Source organism: Sus scrofa, chromosome X (genome assembly GCF_054392235.1).
Source record: "Sus scrofa isolate SSC_HxYL_T2T_F1_AM1 chromosome X, Sscrofa_HxYL_maternal_Yorkshire_Landrace_v2.0, whole genome shotgun sequence".
Lineage (NCBI taxonomy): Eukaryota > Metazoa > Chordata > Mammalia > Artiodactyla > Suidae > Sus > Sus scrofa.
In genome coordinates this window covers 88546490-88567540 of record NC_139401.1, presented here as the reverse complement: position 1 = coordinate 88567540, position 21051 = coordinate 88546490, and the positions used below count along the sequence as shown (strand labels likewise).

Here is a 21051-nt window from a genome sequence, read left to right as displayed (position 1 = left end):
GCTCATCCAGGAAGTGGCTCTCCAGGAGGTCAGAGGCAGAACCCAGAGCAGGCAGAGCCAAAAGGCTTGGTTCAGGTTCTTCTGCAGGAGCAGGGTGGCTTCCCAAGCGTCCTGGGTTTTACCCTATTCATCCGGAGATGGCTTCTGCATGTCCTGGAAGAGGGCTCTGCAGCCATTAAGGAATGGTTGGTGCCCTTGTGCTTCTCTCTAGCCAATTTGTGGGAAAAAAGTGGCCCAGCCCTCCAGAGCCACATCATTACATTGGAAATAGAAGCCCAGAGAGAGGTAGGTGTAGGAGGCCTGCAGGTGCATGTTGACCTGTCAGTTGATGGCGGCCTCCACCTTGGTGGAATAATTCTGATGAATCTAGGAGCTCATGATTGGTCTATAATAAGGATATAAGTTCAAAAACTGGTGTTGGTGAGGCCTAGGATAGCTGAGTGGACATTTAGTTTGCTTCCATGTCTTGGCTATTGTGAATAGTGTTACTATGAACATGTGGGTGATGTATCTTTTTGAATTTTAGTATTGTCCAGATATATGCCCAGGAGTGGGATTGCTGGGTCATATGGTAGTTCTATATTTAGTTTTCTGAGGAACCTCCATACTGTTTTCCATAGTGGTTGTACCAATTTACATTCCCACCAACAGTGTAGGAGGGTTCCCTTTTCTCCACACTCTCTCCAGCATGTTATTTATAGACTTATTAATTATAGCCATTCTGATTGGTGTGAGGTGGTACCTCATTGTAGTTTTGATTTACGTTTCTCTAATTAGTAACATTGAACATCTTTTCATGTGTTTTTTGGCCACCTGCCTGTCTTCTTTGGAGAAATGTCTATTTAGGTCTTCTGCCAATTTTTTAATAGGGTTGATTTTTTGTTAAGTCGTATGAGTTGTTTGTATATTTTAGAGATTCAGCCCTTGTCAGTTGCACCATTTGAAACCATTTTACCCCATTCCCTAGCTTGTCTTTTCATTTTTTTTATGGTTCCTTTTGTTGTGCACGAAATAATTTCAACGAAGTCAAGATATACTTATCTAATTAGGCCTTTTTCTACATTTATTTGTGCTCTAGTTTTGATCTACTTGAAAAATATTCCACATTGTCTCATCATATTTATTACTAAAATATTTTTGATATGATTTTTAAAAAATTTAAAGAGATCCTTGATCATCTGGCCTTCCACTTCATTTTGATATCAAATACTTGTGGTCAGAGTTCCTGTTGTGGTGCAGTGGTTAATGAATCTGACTAGGAACCATGAGGTTGCGGGTTTGATCCCTGGCCTCACTCAGTGGGTTAAGGATCCGGCGTTACCGTGAGCTGTGGTGTAGGTTGCAGACGTGGCTCGGATCCCGAGTTGCTGTGGCTCTGGTGTAGGCCGGTGGCTACAGTTCTGATTCAACCCTTAGCCTGGGAATCTCCATATGCTGCGGGAGCGGCCCCAGAAAAGGCAAAAAGACAAAAAAAAACAAAAAAAAAAACTTGTGGTCAAACTGAAAATATAGGCCCATGCCCCTGGTATATATCAGATTACTTCATGTGGATTCTTCTATAATTTTCTACTGGCTTTCTTTTATTTTAAAAAATAAGAATATAATAAATAAATTTGCAAGTCTAATGGAATGTGTAAGAGTTAACTGACAATTAAAGCGTTCATTTTGCTTTGCTGGTACTTAGAATTGTGGTTCCAACAGTTTTGTGAATGTATAATATTGTCAGTGCACCTAAGGGGTCATCAGGCCCTGCCATATTTGGGTTCATAAGGCCCTGCCATATTTATCTATTCTAACCAGTATATAGTCCTGCCTTCAAAGATTTCAAAGATTAGTGCTATTCATAATACAGTTTCCCTCCCAGAATTAGAATGCATGCATATAGTCAGCCCTCTGTATCCACAGGTTCCAAATCTGTAGATTTATCCAATCATGGACCAAAAATCCTCAGAAAAAAATTCTAGAAGGCTCCAAAGAGCAGAACTTGAACTTGCTGCATAGTGGCAACTATTTACATAGATTTTACATTGTTTTGGGTGTTGTAAGTAATCTAGAGATGATTTAAAGTATACAGAAGGATGTGCTTCGGTGACATGAAAATTCTATGCTATTTTATATAAGGAACTTGAGCGTCCTTGGATTTTGGTATCTGCAGGGGGTTCCCAATTTGTAACCAAAAGCCTACCAAGTATTTATGGAATAAGAGCAAAATAATTGATAGTCTTGGGAGAAGAGTACATCATAGGTGTTTTTTGTTTGTTTGTTCTTATTTTAGGGCTATACCTGCACATACGGAAGTTCTTAAGCTAGAGGTCACCACGGGAACACAGGATCTGAGCTGCATCTGCGACCTACACCACAACTCACAGAAATGCCAGATCCTTAACCCACTGAGCAAGGCCAGGGATTGAACCTATATCGTCATGAATACTAGTCAGGTTCCTTAGAGCTGAGCCATGACAGGAACTCCCATAGGTGTGTTTAAGTCAAGCAAACTACTCCTATTCTAATCTATGGTATATCTTTTTAGCTACAGAATATTTATGTCCTCCTGCTCCTTTAGCCACTGTTCAAAATGTTGTTTTTCTAAAACTAGGAGTCATGATGTTGTCCTTCTTTTTTAATTTTTTTAAAAAAATTATAGTTGATTTACAATATTCTGTCAATTTTTGCTAGACAGCAAAGTGACCCAGTCATATATATATATATATATATATATATATATATATATATATATATGCCGTCTTTCATTGTCCTTGAATTCAATATTTTATACTTTTGTAATTTTGCAATTCCCATGAAAGCAGATATTATTCACTGATAGCATGTTAGGCTGTGTGATTTGTGATGACATGGCCAAAAGCTCTTTTGTTTTATTAATAACATCTCTCTTTGGAAGGTCCCATCGTGACACAGCAGAAACGAATCTTACTGGTATCCTTGAGAATGCAGGTTCAATCCCTGGCCTCAGTGGTTCAGTGATCGGCATTGCTGTGAGCTGTGGTGTAGGTTGCAGACGTGGCTGTGATTCTGCATTGCTGTGGCTGTGATGTAGGCTGGCAGCTGCAGCTCTGATTCAACTCCTAGCCTGGGAACTTCCATATGCCTGGGTGTGGCCTTAAAAAGAAAAAAAAAAATAACATCTCTCTTTATAGGATGGATAATCTTTAAACAGCTTTCCCATTGTGTACTAAATCCAGCTGAAGAATGTAAATTCTTATTTGATTCTACAAAAGGTGTGGCTTAATTTGGTTTCTCTTTGTTTTCACTTCAATTAAGCCTCCCTAATCCTTTTTCATCAGAATCAACTGCTGTTACCCTGAACTCTCCCAGTAGGGTATTTGTATCTCTATTTAGTACTTATTCTGCTTTGGTTATTTGCCTAGTTGTCTTATCTATTACTAGAAGGAAGAAGGTACTCTCTTATTCATCTCTGTGCTCCCCTCAGCCCCTAGCATATGACTTGTACAGAGTAGGTCTCAAAATATTTTTGCTGGATTAAAAATAATTACAAAGATGAAATAGAATTTGTAATACCCATGATATTCAGACCTTTAATGCATATTTTAAGAAAGTATACAAACATTTTAACAGTATGGGTGTGTGAGTATATTTGGTGGAAATCCTGTGTGAAATCTGCCTAGATTTTTTTTTTCAAACAGGATTTTCATCAGCTAAGCAGCATTTAGTGTCGCAACCTTATCACTACCAGCAGTAAATTTCTTTGAAAATGCCAAGTGAGGGTCATTGGGCTAATGGATTTATCCATTATGATATTCTAGGAAATTATGCTATCCAACTTACGGAAGTTGCTTCAAGGTCAAATACTGTAATATCTAATTAGATTACAGGAGTGCCTGAAGATCCTCTTTGGACAATCTTGCCTATTTATACATCTCTTTTCTCAACTCTGACTATATATTTCTACTATCCAATGTTCAGATGTACTTTCTTTACCACTCTCTATTTACATTTAGGATCTGGCACTTATTTGAATTTTCAGCTCACCAGCATTTCAGAAAATTTTGCCCTTTGAGCAAGCACTTCTTTGGCTGTAAGGAACCAGGAATAAAAGCAGCAGGAGGATGAAAATAGTAATACTTAATTTAGAAATGGCTTCCTATAGAACAAATGAACTCTGGTTAGGAATTAGAATGTGATGCACTGAATGGGCTGAACAACCTCTCTTATGAATTCATGTGTAATGATTGGCAGGTATTGGACATCTTGTTAGACAATGAAAATATACAGTTCTTCTGCAGTCGATTCCTCTGAAAACATTATCCCTCCCTGGCCACTTCCTGTGCAGTGATTCACTCAAGACAGGTCTTCAATCACTTGGCCAATTATAAAATACAACACTAGCTACCTGGTTACCCTCTGGCTTCCTTTTTGACAGATCTCTGACCTGGGTTAAAGGAAAAAACATCATGCAAAGACATCAGGTATATAACAAAGGTCCCCAGCTTGAGCCTAAATGGTCCTCAAGTATGTTTCAAAATGCCCCAAAAGAATACACATATATACCCTGAAGGCAGAAACCATCTCTCACATTTTCTGAGCTACACTTATATGTTCATTGTCACTTTTGGACTTATTAGTTTGATATTTATCCTGTTTGATTTTTTCTTTTTTTTTTCTTTTTTTGCATTTTAGGGCCACACCCGGGCATATGGAAGTTCCCAGGCTAGGGGTTGAATAGGAGTTACAGCTGCTGGCCTACACCACAGCCATAGTAATGCCAGATCTGAGCTGCATCTGTGACTTACACCACAGCTCACAGCAATGCCAGATCCTTAACCCACTGAGCGAGGCCATGGATCAAACCTGCATCCTCATGGATCCTAGTAGGGTTCATTAACTGCTGAGCCATGAAGGGAACTCACTGATTTTTTTTCTTGATGCCACATTTTATTTTTATTATAAAAATCTTTAATTGAAGTGTAGTTGTTTTACAGTATTATATTAATTTTAGGTGTACAACATGGTGATTCAAAATTTTTTATAGATTATACTCCATTTAAAGTTATTATGAAATTTTGGCTATATTCCCTGTGCTTTACAATATATCCTTGTAGCTTATTTATTTTATACACAATAGTTTGTGTCTTTTAGTCCCCTACCTGCCCCGCCCCCTTCCCTCTCCCTATTGGTAAGTGCTATATCTGTGAGTCTGTTTCTGTTTTGATATGTACATTCATTTATTTCTCCAGTTTGATTTTAAATTCCACATCTGTTTTGGCTTCATTTGATTACATACGACTTCCATACTATATGTGTTATTGGTACTTTGGGGAATGGAGGAGGAAGAGTGCTAGATGAGGGGAGGAGGATGGAGTGGGGAGACAAGAGGTCATCAGCTTTCAGACATATGATGATAAGGGGATGAAAAAATCAGTGAGGGATGTATTTTGGAATGACATTTTGTTTCTCTAGTCACTAACCCCCACCCCAGAAATTCTTGGATTTTAGGGAGGCTGCTGAAAATTTCATTGTATAAATCTTGGTGATCTATATCATTTTATATCCCTGGTCATCTAAGTGGTTAGGATTCAGCAATCTCAGGTATCATTTTATAATTGGCTATTACATGAAAGAGTGGCTTCAGAAGTGTGGAGAACTTGGCATGATTTGAATACTTGAGTAAACCTTTTTTTACATTGCTATTCAAATCTATTAAGAATTCTGTTGTCATCTGGCAATTGTATACAGCTATGTTTATTTAAAAAAAATCCTGGGTTGGATTTTAACCTGGTTGAAGAGGAAAAGCAAAGAGGGGGCAGAGAAACCTTTACCTCTGTGCCAACAGAGTATATGAAAATTTCAACACAAAATGTAGCCCTGGATTTGATTCAGGAAAATACCACCAAAGACTATAATTGAGTTCCTATAAAGACATAAGTTCTTTAATTCAATGTCATCTTTTACTTACTAAGTAGAACATACCATCTCAGTGTGCCAGTAAAGTAGAATTCTATTATATTTACCTCGAGGTGCTGGATGTAATGAAGTCATTGGCAAAAGCTACATATTTTTTAAAGGCAAGGAAGAAAAAACAAATGATAAAACTCGAACCTCTACATTTCTATTGATCACAGGATGCAGATCTTATTTATTGTCTCTTTATCTGTCAAGAAATGGGAACATATAGTTTTAAAAAAATGTCCAAACTTTGATCTAGTTTTCTTCTCCTCTTCTCTGGTAAATTTTATGAGTATTTGAAAAGATGGAAAGATTAGAGAAAACTTTTCTTTTGATGTCTGTGCACTATTTGGTTAGAATCATAGCAAACATGTTTTGTTTTTGAAGAAGTAGTGCAGAATACTGTGTCAATGTAATGATAAAGTATACAGTGGTAATACCGAAGTGTTAAATAGTCTTTAAACACTAATACTTGAATTTGTAATAAATTTGGGGAAATTGCATTTACTGAGTTAAGTGATAAATTATAAAAACTAGACTTAATTGTGATGTGTAACATGTTCAACCAAAGAATAAATATGCTTGTAAAATGGAATAGTTTAATTCTGTATAATTTCTCAGTATGTTATAGTTATGTGTCTTTTCTTTGCAGGAAGAAGTAATGGACCAAAATATAGTCTGTTAGCAAACTAAGTATAAGAAATCATAAAATTTTTATATCTATTGATTCTTTCTTTTCAAAGTGGAAGGGATGTTGTATCTACTCTTTGGTAATGTTTAGTCCTTGCCCTTGTTTTTTCTTCTTCTTAGGGCTGCACCCATGGCATATGGAAGTTCCCAGGCTAAGGGTCAAATGGGAGCTGCAGCCACATCTATGCCACAGTCACAGCAACACTGATCCAAGCTGCATCTGTGACCTATGCCACAGCTCGTGGCAACACCAGATCCTTTACACACTGAGCGAGGTCAGGGATTGAATTTGCATCCTCACAGAGACAAGTTTGTGTCCTTAACCCATTGCACCACAATGGGAACTCCTCTTTGCTTCTTGTTTCATTTGCAGGGGATCGATTATCACAAAGTCTTGCTTTGGGGTCTGGTGAAAGCAGATGCTTGAATTTGTACTGTTCAGTCACCATGTTTCACAGTGGTTTCAGGGAAGAAATAATAACTACTGTGATGACTGATAGTTTCCTGTCTATGCAAGTCTAAATAATATGGAGGGGCGCCTGACACATCACTGTCACCGTCACTGTTGTGTGTTTAGGAGACTCATTGATGTTGCTCACCTATATTCAAAGGAAAAGAGCAGAGGCATGAACTCAGACAATTATTCTGAGTTCTCAAGCCCAGTCCTCCATGTGTTGAAAATCAAAGGCCCACATAGAATTAGAGATATAATTTTTCCTCTTTTCATAGGAAAGGGGAATGTGAGGCAATTTATTAAAATAAAGTGTCAAATGTTCTCAAGCAATTTGAGGATGGTCGTTAGCTTTTTTTTTTACAGGAAAATTATTTTTCTATCTGTGTTATGGTGTGAAGGTTACTTTTCATTTGGAGGATTTTATAATTTTGCATTGATTGGGAGACTGCTACTTATTTCCAAAACTAGTGTATGCAAATTATGATTAAATTCCTGAGTATTTAATATTTTGAATATCATTTTAAAAATAGGAATGATGGTACACTGAGATGATAATTAACTCATTATGAATAATTTATTTTATACCTTGAAACTCTGCATAAAGCAAAGTCGATGTTGCCTAAATTTTCAAGCGGATTCTAGTCAAGATAGCAGTAAGTTCAAGTTATAGTTTTATATATTAAGTGAGAAATCTCATTACAAGTGTTTTTCATTTAATGTTTCTTAGTTTATAATATTCATGCTAAAAACCCCCAGCTTGGGACCCTTGAAGCAATGTAGTATCCAAATAATTTTTTCTAGTAAATGTATTTTAATTATTTCAGACTTCCTGAAGAAAAAAAGGTAATTAAATCTACTTTGACTAGAGGTAGGTTTTATATATTAAAAGTTTACAGCAATTACAATTAATTTTTTAAGCTGATGAGTAAATATAACCATCTTTTGATTACAAATTTCAAATAATGGAGGCCATTGGACATCATACGATATTCCAGGATCAAACAGCATATCATTCATAGATTATGTTTAATTTTGATGACAAGGAGGAATGCCTCAATCCACTCTTTGTCTTTTTATTTTATCCTTAACGCATTTTGTTTAACCATTTAGCCTTTACTATGTGCCTGACAATATTCTGAGTATTTACAATAATCCTATGAGGCAAGCACTGTTATGATCCTCATTTTATTGAGGAGGAGTGTGGTTTGGTTAAAAAAAAAAAAAGTATGGGGAGTTCCCATTGTGGCTCAGCAGTAACAAACCCAATTAGTATCCGTGAGGACACAGGTTTGATCACTGGCCTTGCTCAGCAGGTTAACCAATCAGGCACTGCCGAGAGCTGTGGTGTAGGTTGCAGATATGGCTCGGATCTGGTGTTGCTGTGGCTGTGATCTAGGCTGGTGGCTACAGCTCTGATTCGACCCCTAGCCTGGGAAGTTCCATATGCTGTGGGTGTGGCCCTAAAAAAACCAGAAAAAAATGTATGAAATTTAGCATCAAACAGACTTGGATTAAATCCTGAATATAACACTTACTAACAATGTGGCCATGGGCATTTAATGTGTACTGATGTCTCTGAGCCTCAATTTCCTTTAGACAAAATGAGGGAAGATACTAAGTACCTTCCAGGGTTACTGTGAACATCAAATAAGAATATTGGAAAGCACCCAGCACAGTTTCTGGCATATCATAACTTTTCAATACAGTTTAATTTTCTTCCCATTCACTTTAGCTTTGCATTAGGCAGGACTTAGTTACAAGTGATGGAAACCCACATCAAACAGGCTTTAAAAAAAAGGAATGTGTTCATCATATATCTGGGAAACTCAAAGGGTTCCACCAATGCCATTAGAAAGTTTCATGGCTAGAGGCAGAAGAATCAAGTGCCCCACATTTCAATTGCAATCAACAGTTCCACGTTTGGGATCTGTTACTTTCCAATATTACTCTTCTAGATGTCAATGTCAATTTAATGAAATATCCCTTTGGACCATGACAGAGGTTTGACTGCTATTGGTCCCTTTAGCAGTCCTTGCAGAAATATCAGCAAGGTGATTTCCCTTAGCTTCCAGAATCAAGTCAATCATAAAAACAGCTAAAGCAGCAGGTAGTGCATTCAATAATTCCCAAACAAAGGGGCCATTTTAAATTTTCTTTCCATTAGAAATAAGGAAGCCATGTTGTTTACATAACATTCCAAAATCATAAGCTACTCCAAAAGCATACCTGCTATCAGTGTAAATTTTGGCACTTTTGTCCGTGGCTAAAACATAAGCCTGTGTATGATCTTATAATTTAGCCTATTGCACCAAAGTAGCCGTAAGTAAATATGTTACCTCAATAACTTCAAAAAGATTTGTAATACCACACCTGGCACAATATTTACCATTGCCATCATTTAAATAAAAACCATCAGTGAACCATGAGAAGTCAGTGTTACCCAGTGGAATTTCCTGTGGATCATTACAAAGAGTCAGGAGGTGGTCCATCAGCCTTAAGCAGTCCTGAGGTACATCATTGGTGACAAAGAGAAAAAGAGCGGCTGGGTTAAGGTTATTACAATGTGGAGAGTTAAGTGAGGAGCAGTTAACAAAAGGACTTCATAGGAGGTGGCTGGCTGAGAAATGTTTAGTGTGATGAGAATTCAGGAAAGTTCCTGAATTAAAGGAGGTGGGGTGGGGGAGGGAAGTATTGGGAGTTTGGGATTAGCAGATGCAAACTATTATATATATGATGGATAAATAACAAGATCCTACTGTATAACACAGGGAACTATACTCAGTATCCTGTGATAAATCATAATGGAAAAGAATATGAAAAAGACTATATATATATATATATATATATAGATAGATAGATAGATAGATCCATATATATATAACTGAGTCACATTGTCATACAGCAGAAATTAACACAACATTGTGAATCAACTATACCTCAAAATTTTAAAAAGAGAAATATGGACAAATGGGATCATATAATATTTTTTTTAAATGGTTAAAGGGGATCCCACAATGATGGTCTCAGTGGCTTTAACTAAAAGAGCAGTGGACTTAATGACTCCAATGCAAGGGACATATCCCTGTGCCACAGGACCCAGTTGCTGGCTGTAACACCCTGTAGTTTGGTGGTGGTCCCCATGATTTTGAGTGAGTACCCTGAGGGCATTTCCTTCTCTTTCATATACAAAAAATAAAAAGGGAATCTAATCATTGGGCCATCCAAGGGCAAGTCGATTCTTCAAACTCTCCTTCAAGGCTTTGAAGGCTATGTCATCTGTTTTTTTCTGCATAAAATTGGGTTACAATTATAACCATTTAGTAAAGATATAGAGGCTTGGCCAAAAGAGAGATATTTGGAATCTAATTTTAACCAACTAACCTGAAAAAACCTCGCAGCTGGGGCTTAGTTTGGGGAAAACTTGGATCCCATGAAGTCTATCTGGATCTAGGTATAGCCCTGATTCTGATAGCAGATGCCCTAAATATCAAACCTGGGTTTGGGAAAACTGTGATTTTTCTTTTGTGAGCTTATGCCCTTTATGCCTAAAAGCTTTTGCCAAGAGGGTGCTGTCTTCCTGTGAGGAGACTTGAGAAGGAGAGCAAAGAAGCAAATCCTCCAGATATGACAAGAGGACAGAACCCCTGGGGAACTTTATATCATCCAGATCAGCCTTCGGGATTTGTGAGAAATAAGGACTCTCACTACAACTCTAAGGTGATTACCATCCAGGTGAATTGTTTTTCTTCCCAAGTGAAGGCAAAAAGGTATATTGGCTAGCTTCACCAAATATAATACTAAAGAATGCCCTGCATGAATCAATTACATAAAGAATTTGCTTCCAGTGGGAGTGGATGTTAGTAGCCTATGGAGTTGGGAACAACAGGATGTGGAGGGATAATGGTGTTGTTTATTGGTTCGAGATGCTGTACAAATTCCCACTCTCAGCCCTTTCTCACCAGTAAATAGGAGTAATTCTGGGAGAAGTATTAGTGATAATGAGGCCTTGAGTCTTATAATCTTCTATTATGGGCTTTATGCCCTGAGGGTTTTTTACTTTTAGTGTATTGACTAATTTTGGGGAGAGGTTTTGAGGGGTCTGTTTGAATTTTGATGGGAGGTATGCTGTGAGTTTTGCTGACATAAGTTGGAGATTTTGCCCATAAGGAAAGTAGTAACTGATTTAATAGGGACAAATGATCAGTGTTTCCAGAATCAGCTCTAGTGCCATCGGAGAGAAACAAATAAAAGACACCAAAGTGAAACTGACAGCACTTAATGGCCTGAACCTAGCCAGAATCCAGATTGGGACTTGGACCCATGTTTTAAATTAGAATCACTCACCCGATGTCTGAACTTACTGAGGTTCGGGTTCTTTATGCTTCCTCACAGAAGGTATTCAGTGAGAGACAAAGTGATAGGCAAGAAATATATTTATTAAGATAGGATGCTTGTGAGAGATTCAAGTGGGCAGGCAGGGAAGCTCAGCCCCAAGGATCTGGTGGACTACAGTTTTATCATCCCAGGGGAGTGGGGATCAGAAAAGACTGCCTCTTTCTTTCTGGGAGTAGTAGCTCCTCCTTGGTATCTGGTAAGGTGTGCATTCAAATCAGCAAGAAGGGTGGTCCTCAAACTGCTGCCCTTGGTCTGAATCTGAATGCAGGCCTCATCCCATCCCCCACCCAACAACTTGAGGCAATTCTCATACCTTCACTAGTCAAGCAGGCCTGCCTTGTTCTGATGACTTTTTTGAGCAATTTATTAACTTACAGTGATCTCCCAACATCCCTCAGATTCCCCTCCCTATCTATGATCCTCTACTGAGACTTCTGAAACTACCTGTGTCTACTCCATCCCTATCATCTTCATAATTCTCATTAGCAACATGAGGAAAATCTTCACTGACTTGATTGAAAGGAGAGATGAGCACTTACATATATATTCTTGAAAGGGAAGATAAAAGCCTGCTCTCCAACTGAAGAAGGCAGATTATTGAGTTTCACTGGTCTTTTTTCCCCCTCTCCCCCTAAAATGGTTGCTTCACTTTTCCTCAGTTTGCTTTTCTCTACCAAATAATAACAAGACTTACTCTGTGGCTGAGAACTAAACAGCCAGGTCTTGACCTGAGCATAAGGGGAGAAGGACTTCAGATGTAATTCCAGCTGTTACAGGGTGGCTTTTTGCTTGCATTTCTTTGTAACAGATAAATAAATGATACAATCTTGAGAAAGCTTTCAGAATTCCCCTGAGGGGTGCCTTAGAAAAAGCCAACTCTCTGTTGAATTCAAGAAAGAAAGCAATTTCTGCCCATGCAAAAGACAGAGAGGGAAAACAGTGGGTTGACCACTGTGGGGATTTTAAGAGTATCTGAGGAAGATCTGTTTCCCTGGAGTATGATTTGAGTTTTATTCCATGGTTGATGTTTGTTGATGCAGTTCTGTCTTTTGTAAAGAAGCAAGCTAACTTACTGTTGACTTAGGAATCTAAAGAAAAAAGGCAGGGAAAGTGTAAAGCAGCAGTCTGGTTTATACCTGTCAGGTCTATATGGATTTTTTTTTCTTTTTTGTCTTTTGTCCTTTTAGGGCCACACCCGTGGCATATGGAGGCTTTCAGGCTAGGGGTCTAATCAGAACTGTAGCCGCTGGCTTATGTCAGAGACACGGCAATGCCAGATCCAAGCTGCATCTGTGAACTACACCACAGCTCATGGCAATGCCGGATCCTCAACCCACTGAGCAAGGCCAGGGATCGAACTCGCAACGTCATGGTTCCTAGTCGGATTCGTTAACCAATGAGCCACGATGGGAACTACTCTATATGGATTTGATGTCAAAATGAAGGTAACATTTGTCTTGGGAATCACTTTGAATAATTTAGAAATAATATTAAATGATTAACACCTCATATGTTCTGTCATTCTTGTTCCTACCCGTTCTCACACAATATAACATTATTATACATTGCGCTTCTTCCCAAAGGATCCCAAAGTGGTTTACAATCACAGCACACTTTTAAATCAGTCCAGGTCTCCTGGTTGAACAATGTATTTGGAATAACAGAATTATAACTTTCTTGGCAGAAATTCATTTTCCATGCATAATTCACCAGGAGTATCTACGGTACCAAAAAAATCAGTTTATATATAATTCTTAGTAATGGAAAAATCACTCCTTTAGTTACATGTGTGTCAAACTGAGGGAGAAGGTGAAACAGTAATGCTGAGTAAGAGTACCAAACTTGTGTACAACTAAAGGATAAAGGTCACCATTCTGCTTCCATCACAAACAGGTTTGTAATGGATTGTGTAAAGGGGACTGATGCACGTAGTGAATTATATAGTTCATGTATCTGGATCCATCATTAAGTTATAATGCATTGCCATCTGATCTAGAACTCTAGCTGGATGAAAGGGCTTCTTGGACATACGATAACCACTCTTAAAAACTTTTAATTTAAATTTTTAAAATTGAAGTATAGTTGATTATTTATAATATTGTGTTGTTTCATTTGCATAGCAAAGTGATTCTTTCCTATTATAAGTTGTTACAAGATATCAAATGTAGTTCCCTGTGCTATTTGGTAGGTCCTTGTTGTTTATCTATTTTGTATACACTAATGTGTATGTGTTAATCCCAACCTCCTTATTTATCACCCCCTTTCACCTTTCCCTTTGGTAACCATAAGTCTGTTTTCTATGTCTAATAACTACTCTCCTTAAGTGATCTGTACCAAACACACTGTGTATCCTGCCTGCTCACTTGCTGTTCCCCAAATTTAAACTCTGTATTAATTTAGGGGCTACCTTTCATTTTCCTCTATTTTATTAATATATTAAGGAAAAAAAGGAAAGCAGATGAAATTGAACAAAATCAGCTTGTGAGTGAGAGCTTTTAGAGCATATCTGCTAATAAAACATCACTTATAATTTAAATTTTCTAATAGGTAGAGCTCAGCATAATGTTTAACTAGGGAAAAATTTCCAAATTTCTTCTACTTACAATTTTAAGTTTTAACTGAAGATTAAGGGGAATTAGAATTCAGTAGTGTATATAACTGTGGCATCAAAAACTTAAGGCATGTGAAAGAAATCATTTCTTGGTCTTAAATGGAATGCCAATATTTATGATGTACTGTTATGAAATGTAGTTGACTATGGTCATTTTTTCATGAATATTTTACATTATATGTACTACCATCTGTATCTCAATTTCTCATTGATATGTTCAAAGGTGGAAAACACATTTTGAAAAATACTTAAAAATGTGGTCTTTTTCACCATGCCTGCTGGCTTTTTTTTTTCTTTTTTTTCTTTTTAGTGCTGCACCCAAGGCATATGGAGGTTCCCAGGCTAGGGGCTGAATCACAGCTGCAGCCACTGGCCTCCGCCACAGCCACAGCAACACCAGACCCAAGCCAAGTCTGTGACCTACACCACAGCTCATGGCAATGCCAGATCCTTAACCCATTGAACAAAGCCAGGGATTGAACCTGCATTCTCATGGATACTAGTTGGGTTCATTAACCAATGAGCCATGATGAGAACTCCCCCTTCTTATTTCCATAGCACTTTGAACCCCTATAGCCCCAGTGGCAGTAAACTGTTGGCCATATCTACTTTGCTTTGAAGACCTAGAACCAGCAGGCTGGTGGCTCTAGGACTCCTTATCACTTTACATTTCTGTTTAATTTCTGGTCCATGGAGATGGATAGGTTTTTTTTTTATTTTTATTTTTTGCTTTTGAGCTTGGTTGTGTCTTGTTTTTATCTTTATGTATTTTATCTAGAATTGCAATGTGTTTGAAGCACTGGAGATACATCAAATTGTGACCCTTGCCATTAAGAAGTCTTTTTGTAAAATTTTTTCACAATTTTACTTTTGCTTATTTTTTCCAAATAAATTATTCAGTATTTAGAGTATAAAAGAAAACTTCTTGGACTTTGAATGACCTCTGTAAAATCATTTACTCTTGAAATATCCTAAAATCAGGTTTTATTAGAACTTTTTGAACCGTGTCATATTTTCCAACAACAAACATTAAAATGTCATATTCATAGTCTCATACTGCTTTTAAATAAAGTATAAGATGCTCAATATTTTAAAAACTTTATTATGGGAATTTTCAGATAGAAAAGATAGAGATAATTAGTATAATGAATACTCATGTATTCATCATCCACTTCAGCTATTATCACTATTCTGCTATTCTGGGTTTATCGATCCCCTCTCCACCAACATTTAATTCTGCTTGTTTATGTTGGAGAATGTCAAAACAAATTTTAGCTATGATAGCATTTCAACCGTATATACTTCATTATATATCTTTAATAGACAATACTTTAAAATTATAACCATAATATTATCATCACAAGAAAAATAACAGTAATTTGTTAATATCATCTAATATTGTTCATGTTTACTTTTCCTAATGACCTCAAACATGTCTTTTTAATTGGCTTGAATCAGGATCTAATAAAGGTCACTACTGAAGTTGTTGATATCTTTCAATCTATTTTAATCAATAATAGGTTCCCCTCACCCGTTTTTCTCCTATGCTATTTATTTCTTTAAAAAAATCCAAATTGATTACAGGACATAGTAATTTTACTTGCAAAACTGGTTAGAAACAATTACATTTTTGGAGAATGGGCTTAATGTCCTTCTATGTGTAGACAGCTTGTGAAAGACCTAAAAAAGAACACTCTGAAAAATAATTTTAACCTATAACTTAATATTAAAATATTCTCTATTAGTTATCTATTGTTCTGTATCAAATTATTCTAAAACTTATCAGGTGAAAACAATAAGCATGTTATCACATACAGCTTTGGAGGGTCAGGAATTTGGAAGCTGCTTAGCGGGGTGGTTGCTTGGGATCTCTTAAGAGCTTGTGGTCAGCCAGGGCTGCAGCTTCTGAAGATTTTACTAGGGCTGTAGGATGCTCTTCTAAGATGGCTCACTCACATGGCTGTTGGCAGAAGGCTTCAGTTCCTTGCCACCTGGATGTCTTCATGGCTTCCTCTGAGGAGGTGGGGCTAAGACAAAAATCACAGTCTTTCATCACCTGATCTTGAAAGTTATATACTATTACTTCTGCTATCTACTAATGGTGACAAAGACCAATTCTGGTACAATCCAAGAGGGGAGTGGTGAATACCGGAAGATAAGCAACACTGGAGACCACCTTGGTAGCTGGTTACCTAAATGGGCAGTAAACCAGAAATAAACTGACTTATCATTCTGTCTATCACTGATCTTACAAATAATGTAATTTCTTTCCTTGCAGTAGGCCACAGAATAGGGTACTGATATGACAATAGTAATGGAAAACCTCTGTTTTCAGCTTCAGTTCACATTTTATATATGGTAGGGAAGTGCTTCTATTCATACGAACATTTCTGACACAGTACTTAGTGAAAGGATGCTTCTGTTTTTAGTATAAGAAACAATAACCTCTAATGACCCCTTCAACCCTGCAAGCCTGCTTTTCTATGAGCTAGCTGTTCCCAAGAATAATCTTATACATAGGAATTGCACCATTATGATCTCATCCCATTTTAGGAATGATTTCAGCAACAAAAGTGAATGAATTACTCAGAAAACACAATCATGAGTTATTTGTTAGCATTTGTAGGCTGTTAAACTTCTCATTAGCACAATATAATTAGTATTCCAGGCATGTATTATTAATGTTGTCATTATGGAAACAGGAAAAAGAGTACTTGTAGTAATACCATGGATTTCAAAAATGTCATCAGAATAAGAATTATGCATGCATGAATAAGATGTTCATTATTTTATTGCTTCTTATTTTCACTATATTTATATACACACTTAGTCAAATAAATTTAAGGCATGGCCAAAAGTGCAATACTGTAGATACAATAAAGGTATAATGAACATATTTTACTGGTAAGTATTCACTGGCTATTTTTTCATAATTCAAATAATAAGACATTAGAACTGGATAAGCCCCTTAAAATGCATATCATTTTATCCTCTAATTTTAAGACCCATACAGGTAAATTGATTAAACACAAATCAAAATGCAAATTTGCTGTCGAACCTTAACTTGAAGTGGAAACAAGACTCTTAACTCTTATTTCAGAAATTGTTCTAATACATTGTACCACTACTCAAATCACTAAAAACAAGACTTACTCTCAGTACCACATATAAGGATATTATTAAATTCAGTGTAGTTTATGAGGCAAACTACTATAACATCAGCAGGAAAACAAAACCAAAATTAATCAAGTTGCAATTTTATTTTAAGCAGTCAAAGAAACACATTATGTAAGGGATGAGGAGCCTATTTAGTCTCTTGTTGACCACTGATCTACTGAAGAAATCAGCTGATAGACAAACACCCAAATACTGATAAACCGACAAAAATTTGGGGCGGTAATCTTTGACTCATATAAGGACCTTGAAAAAATATAAACAGCATTAAATTCCATTTTAATGATCAGGATCCATAAAACAAAATGATAAAAAGTTCTATAGAGTCTCTATTCATTTATTCTTTAAAACTCTCTTTGTTTGCAAAGAAAAAGCAGCCTGTTGAGTAGCACATACAGTAAAATAAATGGGAAAATATAGATAGGAACTATCAGGGCAAGCCAAAATAAAATCATGAGCAGAAAGTCAATATCAGGGAAAATCAAGCATGAGAGTTCACGTAACTCCTGAAGTTGTGAGGCAAATTTAGCTTTGAGACTCCTGAGAATCAAAGAAAAAAAGAAACAGAGTCATTTTCATGATCCTCAAAGAATTTTTTTAAAACGATTTTTACTTGTTCCATTATAGTTGGTTTACAGTGTTATGTCAATTTTCTACTGTGCAGCAAAGTGACCCAGTTACACACACACACACATATATATACATTTATTTCCTCACATTATCCTCCATCATGCTCCATCACAACTGACTAGATATAGTTCCCAGTGCTATACAGCAGGATCTCATTTTTATCTACTCCAAATGCAATAGCTGTCATCCATTAACCTCAGATTCCCAGTCCATCCCACTCCCTCCCCCTCCCCCTCCCCCTTGGTAATCACAGGTCTGTTCTCCAAGTCCATGAGTTTCTTTTCTGTGGAAAGGTTCATTTGTGCCATATATTAGATTCTAGATATAAGTGATATCATATGGTATTTGCCTTTTCTTTCTGACTTACTTCACTTAGTACCAGAGTCTCTAGTTCTATCCATGTTGCTGTGAATGGCATTATTTTGTTCTTTTCATGGCTGAGTAGTAGTTCATTGTGTATATATACTACATATTCTTAATCCATTCATCAATGGACATTTAGGTTGTTTCCATGTTTTGGCTATTGTGAATAGTGCTGCTATGAACATACAGGTACATGTATCTTTTTCAAGGAAAGTATTGTCCAGATATATGCCCCAGAGTGGGATTCCTGGGTCATATGGTAGTTCTATATTTAGTTTTATGAGGTACCTCCATACTGTCTTCCATAGTGGTTGTACCAATTTACATTCCCATCAACAGCATAATAGGGCTCCCTTTTCTTCACATCCTCTCCAGCATTTGTTATTTGTGGACTTATTAATGATGGCCATTCTGACTGGTGTGAGATAGTATTTCAGAGTATTTTTGATTTACATTTTAAAGAACTTTTTAAAGTGATAGTTGGATTCTAAAAAAAAATCCACACACTTGGGGATTTCTGTTAGGAATACTGAGAGATATAATGGACAACAATTTTGATCTACAGCAAATTCTCTAGTGAAATTCTTATTATTTCTTGTGTTCTTTGAAAATTGACCTAATGTTAACACAAACTTGACTTGGTAAAGATTATTTCTGAAGGTCTAATGTAGCATAGGCCATGGATATACCATTCTGATAGTCTAGCTTAATCCAAAAGCAGAATTTAAAATATCCAGAAAAGTGAGGGAACTGAATAGTCATAATATTTGGTCATATTAAACATTGAAAGCAGCAGATAGCATGCCAAAATTAAGACCAAATATATCACTTATAGTGATAAGTGTGAATATATTAAACCCTCTTAATAAAAGACTAATATTCTAAGACTAGATCAGAGTAAGGTTAAAAATGAAGTGAAGAACAAAGCTATACCAGGCATATGAAAATGAGAGAAAAGAGAGATTCACAGCCTCAACACCAGGCAAAGTGGAATTAAAAGCAAAGAGGATAAAACTACATTGAGAAGACCAATTTTTATAGACAAAACAATGGTTAAGTATTAAATAAGACATGAAAATGTATAATGTGAAAGTTGTTGACTATAAGGGAAAGTTGACAAAAGAATGAACATCAGGAGGGATTTTAGCATGTCTCTCATAATCTTTGACAAATTAAATAGGAATAGAAGAAAGTAAAGAAAAATCAGTAATACTATCAATTTGACATGCATATTTATAGTACAGAAAATACACTTTTTTTCCCAAGTGTCTGCAGTAGATTTACCAAAATTTCTCATAGAGGATCTTTACTACTTTCCCCAAATTGAAAATTGTGTAAATCATTTTTTGACAAACATGCAGAGGACCATATATTAACAGCAGAGTTATAAATAGAAAAAAACGAAACCATTAAGCAACTAAAAATCACTCTTCTATAATTATTGACTCTATGAGAAAATCGAGCTTAGCTTAAATCACAATTTAGAAAATATTGCCAGTAAAAACAATACTATCAAAACTTATGAAGCCAAATCTGTATTCGGAGTAAACTTACTAGTTTTAAATGCATTTATTATTATTAAACAAGAAAGAATGAAAATCATGTTCATCTCAAGAGGGTGGAAAAAAGTACAATCTCCCTTAACCTCAAAAAGAACAGAAAGAAAAAGAAAACTGAGAAAAATTAGATAAATGAATTAAAAGTAAAAAATCTATTAAATAAAAAAAAATACAGGGAGTTCCTGTTGTGGTTCAGTGATGACCAAGCCAACTAGTATTCATGAGGAGGTGGGTTTGAACCCTGGCCTTATTTAGTGGGTTAAGCTTCCGCTGTTGCCACAAGCTATGGTGTAGGTTGCAAATGCAACTTCCATCTGGCATTGCTGTAGCTGTGGTATAGGCCTGCAGCTGTAGCTCTGATTTGACTCCTAGCCTAGAAACTTACATATGCTATGGGTGTGGCCCTAAAAAGACAATATATATACAGTTTTATTGACAAACAATTATGAGAGCTATTTCTTCAAAGACAGGATTAAAATGGACAAGCTTTTAGGAATGCCAAACAAGAAAAAAAATCATAAATATGCAATACTAGAAAGTAAATAAGTGGAATAACTACAGATAGAAAGGTACTTTTAAAAAACCTATTTAAAAAAATCTGAAAACCTTGGAGTTCCTTGGTGGCCCAGTGGTTAAGGACTTGGCATTATCACTGCTGTGGCTTGAGTTTGATCTCTGGTCTGGGAATTTCTGCATGTTGCAGGCATGGCCAAAAAAAAAAAAAAAAATCTGAAAATCTCAATATAATGCAGGAATATTTGGGGTAATATGAATTATTAAAATCAATCCAAGTAGAGGTAGAAAACTTGATTATAATTGGGACTTGTCACAGAAAATACCTAGCTACCTGTCAAGACAATTTCATAAGTTATTTCAAACTTCCAAATAACAGATGATAGGGAAAGAAAGAAAGCTTTCACCAATTATTTTACAAAGCTAGTATAAATCTGCTGCCAAAATTTGACAACACAAAACTAGAAAACAACTGTCCAACAACAATTGTGAATGTTGGTGCAAAAATCTAGATGCCAACGAATTGAATCCAGTGACATATTCAGAGACTAATAATTAAGTAAATGCTATACTATTAATGCATAGATGGCTCAATATTTAGAAAGTCAGAGTAATTCAAAATAAATCAAAGGAGAAAATATTTCAACAGTTTCTTAAATATTTTTTGGAGGGAGGAATTCAACAGACATTCCTAAAGAAAACCTCTGGTGAAATAGAAATATAAAAATAATTTCTTCATG

At 36.3% G+C, this 21051-nt stretch overlaps 1 long non-coding RNA gene across 4 annotated transcripts in view; it reads left to right on the top strand.

The window, feature by feature from the left end:
- Positions 1–21051, top strand: part of LOC146394699 (uncharacterized) — a 759738-nt gene that overhangs the window by 66375 nt on the left and 672312 nt on the right. Inside the window, exon 2 of one of the 4 annotated variants that reach the window (XR_014834660.1) lies at positions 10619–10783. The exons of the other annotated variants lie outside the window; for them this stretch is intronic. This is a non-coding gene — a long non-coding RNA (uncharacterized LOC146394699). The remainder of the gene's footprint in view (positions 1–10618; positions 10784–21051) is intronic. 4 annotated transcript variants of the gene reach the window in all.